This window comes from Spinacia oleracea, unplaced genomic scaffold (assembly GCF_020520425.1).
Source record: "Spinacia oleracea cultivar Varoflay unplaced genomic scaffold, BTI_SOV_V1 SOVchr0_046, whole genome shotgun sequence".
Classification (NCBI taxonomy): Eukaryota; Viridiplantae; Streptophyta; class Magnoliopsida; order Caryophyllales; family Amaranthaceae; genus Spinacia; species Spinacia oleracea.
The window spans coordinates 20001-27500 of record NW_026614374.1 but is presented as its reverse complement, the minus strand read 5'-3'; positions in this window follow the sequence as shown (position 1 = coordinate 27500).

Genomic DNA, 7500 nt, shown 5'->3' with positions numbered 1-7500 from the left:
TATGACATTGCCATGTCCACATAGTTCAAGAAACAGAACTACTAGTCATCTTGCATTCTAATCGTCTAACGTTTTCTATGCGTCCAATTTTATAGAAAACTCCGATTAGGGACCATTTTCAACCTTTGACATTCAAGTTCACTTGATAGACATTTCTTAGTCACAGGACTGGTCCTGACAGTCTATCTTGAATATATCGTCAAATTTGAAGGGACTCATCATTTAATACTAAACCAAGATTAAATGGAATATGAAAATACATTTCATATATGATAAATGTTCAACCCCAATGTTTTACAAGCATGGGCCTCAAACCCATCTTCTAAAACAGTTCATGGAATTCAAAGCTATGCTTGATTTCCATTGCTACAATGTGAGTGTTGCTTCTCACTTGTTGCATAGGTTCAGTTATCATGCTTTGCCAATCTTAATATCCTTTTCATCGAATGTTCTTCGAGATATGATGATAAGATCTTTTCGAGTTTGTTTATTTTGTGATCTAGTCTTTCTTGCTACATTAGTGGTACTACGCATTTTGCAATGAAGAACCATTAAGTCAACAGACATGTGATCTTCCCAAGTTCAATGAAGAACTAATTAACATAAACAACTCTGTTTTATTGCTTCTTAGGCAATAAGTACTTTTACTTCAACTGTTTAGGTTGCTAGTGATGCTTTGTTTGGATTTGCTTATCCAAGCAGTTCACAGATATGTGGAAGACTTTCCAGCTGTATCTTAGAACATAGAAATTAATATTTTAATTTCCCACGCAACAACTCATGGTCTCCAATCCATGTTGCCATTTCGAAACACGATGCTCTTTAGCTCGCCCTTGTCAATGGTTAACTCCAAAGGGTCTTGCTTGATCCTTTGCCAGTGTTTATGCGTGTAGCATCAATATTTAGCATATCTTTATTTCCTTGAATCAAGAACTATTCCTATGTACCTTTTCAAGTACCATAAGTATTCTTGATCTCGATCTAGTTGATCTTCACTTAGATCAATAGAGATTGGTATATGTTCGTCATGGCTAAAGTCATACGATACGTTTTTGGCGATCCTCATATTATATCATACATGATAAATTCTTTTGCAGAATAATTCCCAATTGAATTCTATTCATGTAACTTTAGCTTATTCAATTTCAGCAGATACTGAATCCAGCTAAATTCTTCGACATATAATATAGGTTAAGAATCTCATTTAGACTCTTTGATGTTTAACTTAGTAAATGCTTATACATAGTTCAAACATTCTTTACTTAGATTTATTCACATGGGTCGAATATCTCCAATGGATACCCAATATGTACTAAGTTTCGCCATGGTCCATCATTGATGAATAATTTCAAATCTAAGTCATTAGCATTTGAATGTTATTTCACAATAGAGAGATATGTGTGTGATACACATAGGACCAAATAAGTTTTTATGTACTCCCACTAAACTTCTTATACATCTATAAGAATCATGTACATTTTATGAAACTAAAATACTTATTAGCTTCACTAAAATACAGTTCCAACTCCCAATTGCTTGCTTAAATCTGTACTTAGATTTTATAAGCTAGCTTTCTCTTTCAAGCATTTATTTGGATCCACAAATCCTATGACATACCATGTACATAGTTTATTCCAACATTTGATTGAGGAATACGTTTTGTCATCCAATTGCTATATGTACCAATATGCAATCATTGCTTGAATTATAGACTTGAGCATTACGATTATGCATGAGGTTTCAACACAATTTACACCATGAATTTGCTTGTAACCTTTAGCAACTAATCTAGCTTTGTGTGTGAACACAATTCCATGTTTGATGGTTTTTATCCTTAAAACAAACTTGCAACCAATAGGTGTGAAACTATTCTTGCAAATCAACAAAATTTCAATTTTGTCATCAAAACATTGAGTATGTTTTATGGCCTCTAACCATTTAAAACATTTGAGTCTATATATGGCCTCTAACCATTTTAGGGAATCTAGGTTTCGTCATAGCTTTCTTACAAGTCATAAACTCATTAATCTACATGATAATAGTTTGACTGCAAGTTGTAGGTTTCTTCACTATCGAATAGAAGAATCTCATAGTTTCATTGACCAGAACTCTATGTTTCCTTACTATCTAATAGAAGAATCTCATAGTTCCAGTGACTTGAACTCTATGCCTACTTGGGTATAGAACATCAAACAATAGAATATCAATAGCCACTTGAAAGTCCTTTGAATATTCTGTTCTCCTTGAAGCACTTGTAAAGTCTTCTAAGAGATGTCTATTCTTTAAAGCCACTTCTAAAGTCCTTAAAGAATAAGTTCGGATTTTCTGAAGCACTTCGAAAAGCCTCCGGAATGTCCGTTTATGTTTGTTGTTCGCCTCGAAAACTTTCGAGGTCTATTTTCTCCCACTTGTCATTTTGGAAACGAATCTCCTAAAAGGACATTATTTCGAGCAAACAAACATTATGTTCTCAAAAATTCGTGGTAGAAACAATACCCTTGTGTCTCATTTGAATAAATCACAATGAAACATATATCTAGACTTGGGCCTTAGTTTGTCGAATGACAAACACTAAGCTCCCACTGAGTTTTGCAATTCTCTAGATATTTTATAAAAAGTTATTCTGAAATTACTTTTCAAAAGCTTTGACGAATTTGGTTTAGTTTGGTGGTAGTTGAGCATTTTGTTTTAGAAATTATAGGAAAAGTCTTTATGATTCATCATTGATCGAATCAAGTACTAATTGACTTCGATCATTCCAACGTAGATATGCCATATCTTATGGAGCTAGATTGTGAAATTACAACACACAATCATTGATGATCATATTTGGTCTCAAGTAATCATCAACATGATCTAACCTAGATCTTTATGATTTCTTGCCGAGTGTATTTTATACTTCTGAATCTTTGAACTAGCCAAACAGATTCAACTTATATCACATTTGAGTAAATAAACCTATATTCACTCAAATCCATGTGAAATAATAAAGTCATAAAACCTTTCTTTAGCTTTGAACTCTATCGTCTAGGCGTTCTAACAATAGTTCATATTCTTTGTTACTTTCAACAAGTAAGACTAGCTTGTCTTAAGTTGATCTAGAAATCAACCAACTTTCAAAAGTCCATCAAAATAGAGCTTATGAATGTTAACTTGTTGATATGGTCTAAGCAACAATGCCAAAGATTTAATGGAACTCAAATCAAGGGTTTGATTTGAACCTAGTAAAGTTCTTTAAAGAGTTGTTTGTTTTAATCAAGCATATTGACTCAACCAGTAATTGACCATTTCATTCAAATAAACAAACAAACAAGCATTGTTTTTGTTCTTCTGAATGTGAGTCTTTCTGTGTTTGAAGCAGAAATTTAGGTATGCTGATTATGGAACAAAATAGCCATTGAGTTCCAGCCTTTGAAAGGACTTAAAACAAACTAGATGACCCTACAACTAATGTAGCATTGCCATGCTTCATTTCCCACTTGTAGGTCATTAGTGTATCCTAGCTTCCATTATTTGAGTTATTACCGAAGTAAGAACCTCAAGCGGTATATGATACCAAGGAAGTTTGATTGCTAGGTCACTTCTCTTTAAACATAAATTTATAGGTAGAAACGGAATCGTAAATTCCTTTCATTTGTTCCTCGTTTTCCTATTTCTTGTACCCTTTCTTATAGTCTTAAGAATTGAATTCTTTAGTGTTGACTTTTATACTTTGTTAGACATGTCCAATGTCACCAACAAGGTTCTTTACCATTTTAATTTATGTTGAATATTCTGTTTCAACTAGATGATCTTACCAGAAGCTTCTAAAGTTCTCTAAGCATCGATCTATTCGAATGTCTAGGAACTAGACTCATTCGAGAATTAAATGGAAAAAGGATTTTAGGTTGTTAACCATTGGTAAAGCTGAGCGTTTAAACTCAATGCTTTATGATCTCAAAACTACATTGTATTTTGAATTCACAAGCACCAATTGGTTTGCCATTCGATTTTGATATTCGAAAACAACCATAAAAGTCGCTATAAGAAACGTACATTTTAAATTGCTCACTTTCTCTCATTTCCGTGAATCGTTCTTGGATTCACTACCAATCGAGGAAATTTACTGTTACCTTTCTAAAAGGATTTATTGCAGTGCAAGATATTTAATTATAAACAATAATTAAAACATACATTGAAGCATGCAAAGTCTAAACATTTATCATGAATAATAACTTGAATTTAAAGCAACCATGCAATTCAAACAAGTTATTAGCATTTTATTCGAATTTATTGTTCCGGCAGGTGTGAATAAAATGATTCCAAGACCCTAAAACCATTGAAGAATTAAGCACAGTTTGTCGACTCAATTCTAAAACATTTTAGGTAAGCAAAAGCCTTTTGCTAATAGTCTAGAAACTACTCTTGGTTGATAGGTACGTCTAAGAACTTATTAGGTAAACCTATCGATTTTGCCACGACATAAAAGGACTCCTTACTTATATCGTTGAGTTTCACCAAAACTAACATGTACTCACAATTATTTGTGTACCTTGCCCCTTTAGGACCAATAAGTAACACCTCGCTGAGCGAAAACTATTACTAGATTGATGTAAAGGATATCCAAGCAAGTGTATATTTTGGCATGGCACCTTTTAACTCAATTTTTAAGTTTGGAACTTAAGGCTCTTACTATGTTGGTTAGATTTTAAGTGAACTAAAATCCTTAATCATGCAACATAATCAAGCTTTTGATCTCATGCATTTTAAGACATATTTAAAGCAATAAATAACTTAAAACATGCATAAGATATTTGTGATCTAGTATGGCCCGACTTCATCTTGAAGCTTTGACTTCAAAGTCCGTCTTGAAAATCTCCGTGGGAGGCACCATTTTCTTCAAATAGGATAAGCTATAACTAATTACAACTATTTGATGGTTCGCAGACTATATTTGAATTGAAAAATAACTTTGGTACTTTAGACCAATTACATTCAAATTAATGGTACGCAGACCATATTTTCTATCCTATTTGGGCCATACTAGTCACTTCATAACCTGCAAAACAGTACATGTACAATATATACCATTCATCCATTCATTATCATGAATGGCCCACATAGCTGGTTAGTAAAACACATTATGCATCACGTAAACATTTGCAGCAATTAATCAAGGGCACCAATAATCTACCAATTATTTAGTCCTTATTAATTCTAATCGAGTTGTTTTAACCTTAAGGATTTGTAGACCTAATCAAGAGTTTATGACTAAAAAGCGCTCCCACTCAAACCAATAAATTCATATGCTTTACTAATTTTAAACATAAAATTGTATTTCTAGTCTAACCGGAAACATACAAATTTAATTAAAATTTAAAGCTCATATAAATTTATAATTGAATCCAAAAATTTAATTTAATTTCAGTCGCATTTAAATTAATTCATGATTTTAATTTTAGTAAAATAATTAGAATAAATTCCATTTATTATAATTATAATATTCAAAATTAAAATCCAAGAAATTAATTCAAATTATTAATTTTAAAATTAATTAAAATTACGTGAACTGAAATTTTCAAATTAAACATTCAAAACGATCTAATCGTAACGCAAACACCCTACGCGTTGCACGCCCATGGGCCGTACGCACACAGCCATTGCTGGCCATGTGCGCGCAGCCCATGCGCTCGTCGCATAGCTGCTGCTGTCCTATCGCAAGCCTCCGCACAGCGCCCCATCGCACGCGAGCTATCGCTCGCAGTGCGCGCGCGCGAGATCGCTCGCTGGGCGCGCTGGCTCGCTCGCTGTGCGCGCGAGCCATCGCTCGCTGGGGCGCGACATCGCTCGCTGGGCGAGCGACATCGCGCGCTGCGCGCGCGAGCCATCGCTCGCTGGGGCGCGACATCGCTCGCTGGGCGAGCGACATCGCGCGCTGCGCGCGCGAGCAGTGCTGGGCGCAGCGCTCGTGGCACGCGAGCTTGCGCTCGCTGCGCGCGAGGCTGCGCGCACTTGTGCGAGGCAGCGCGCGTTGTGGCGCAGCTCGCTTGCTGCCCACACGCGACTGCCTTGGCTCGCCCTTCGCCCATGCCCATTCGTTCATTGCTCGTGGCACACGACACAAGGCAGGGCTGCTGCCTTGTGCTCGTGCACTACGCCCTTGCTCATTGCATTCGTGCCGCACGGGCGACGAGCTCCCTTGCTCGTCGTCGCATGCCCGCATTATACAACACCCCTTAAGGGTAACACGAAGCGTCCATTGCTTCGTGCGTGCAAGTTATTTGAACAAATCGCATAAAATTTTAAAATTTATATTTAAAATTAATGACAAATTAATAAATATTATTAATTTCATAATTTTAGGGCGAAAAAATCGAAAATTTATTATCCAATTGATTTCCGATTGATATGGATTCAAGTCTAGGTCATAAAAATTTAAAATTTATCGTAAATTTACAATTTTTATGGTGGTTTTTAATCATAGGTTTCTAATTAAATTACAATTAATTATGAAAATCAAATTAATTCTAAATTATTCTAATTTTCAACAAATTAATCATAATTACAAATTAGATTGCATAATTAACAAGACTAGGCATTCAAACTTGTTAAACATATGCAGTAGGTCAATCAAAAATTCAAGATTTATCAACAGGAATCGCAAATATTTAATTTAACATCTTAAATTTACGAAATTTTGCATTCGAAAAACTAAAACCTTCGAAAAGTCATAGTTAGGCTTCGAATTTGAGAATTCTGGGTTCGGCAGAAAAATACTATTTTTGTCAAAATTTTAGAATGCCTTTTACATGCGGAATTGACACAAAAATCACTCAATTCGGATGAGTAACGAAGAAACTGCCGAAAAACTGCGTACATATAATTAAATAAACGCAATTTGCAATTAATTAACAATTACGAAAATTAATCACCCCTTTTAATTCTTGCAAATTTGTAATATTTAACCATGTTCATGCAATTTAGATTATGAAAATAATAAGGGGCTCGTGATACCACTGTTAGGTTATGATACATATGACATTACATAAATCATGCGGAAACAACCATTAACCCAGGACAACATATTATTTACACATAATCATATAGCATAATTTAGATGCATACTCTTTGTTGCGTGCCCTCCCTAGCTGCGCCCGAACCGAACAAGAACAAGTCTTTTAGGACTCCAAGTGTCGTCCCTCCGTAGATAGTCCACAGCACGTCCGGATCCGCCTTAAGATTGACCAACTAGAATCGCCCTTAAGGTACTAGAAAATTTCGGCACTTTATGAGCAAGATGTGTGTTTTAATTTTCTCTCAAAAACTCACTTTTGAATACTTTGAAACTTCTGTATAAATTATGACCCCTAGGCCTTTATTTATAGAGTTATGGAAAAGGAATCGCAATCCTAGTAGGATACGAATTAATTGAAATTAGAATCCTACATGAATTCTATTTAATTAATTTATCCAATTAGGAATAGAAATTTAATCATACACTGACTCTTGTAGATTCAGGAA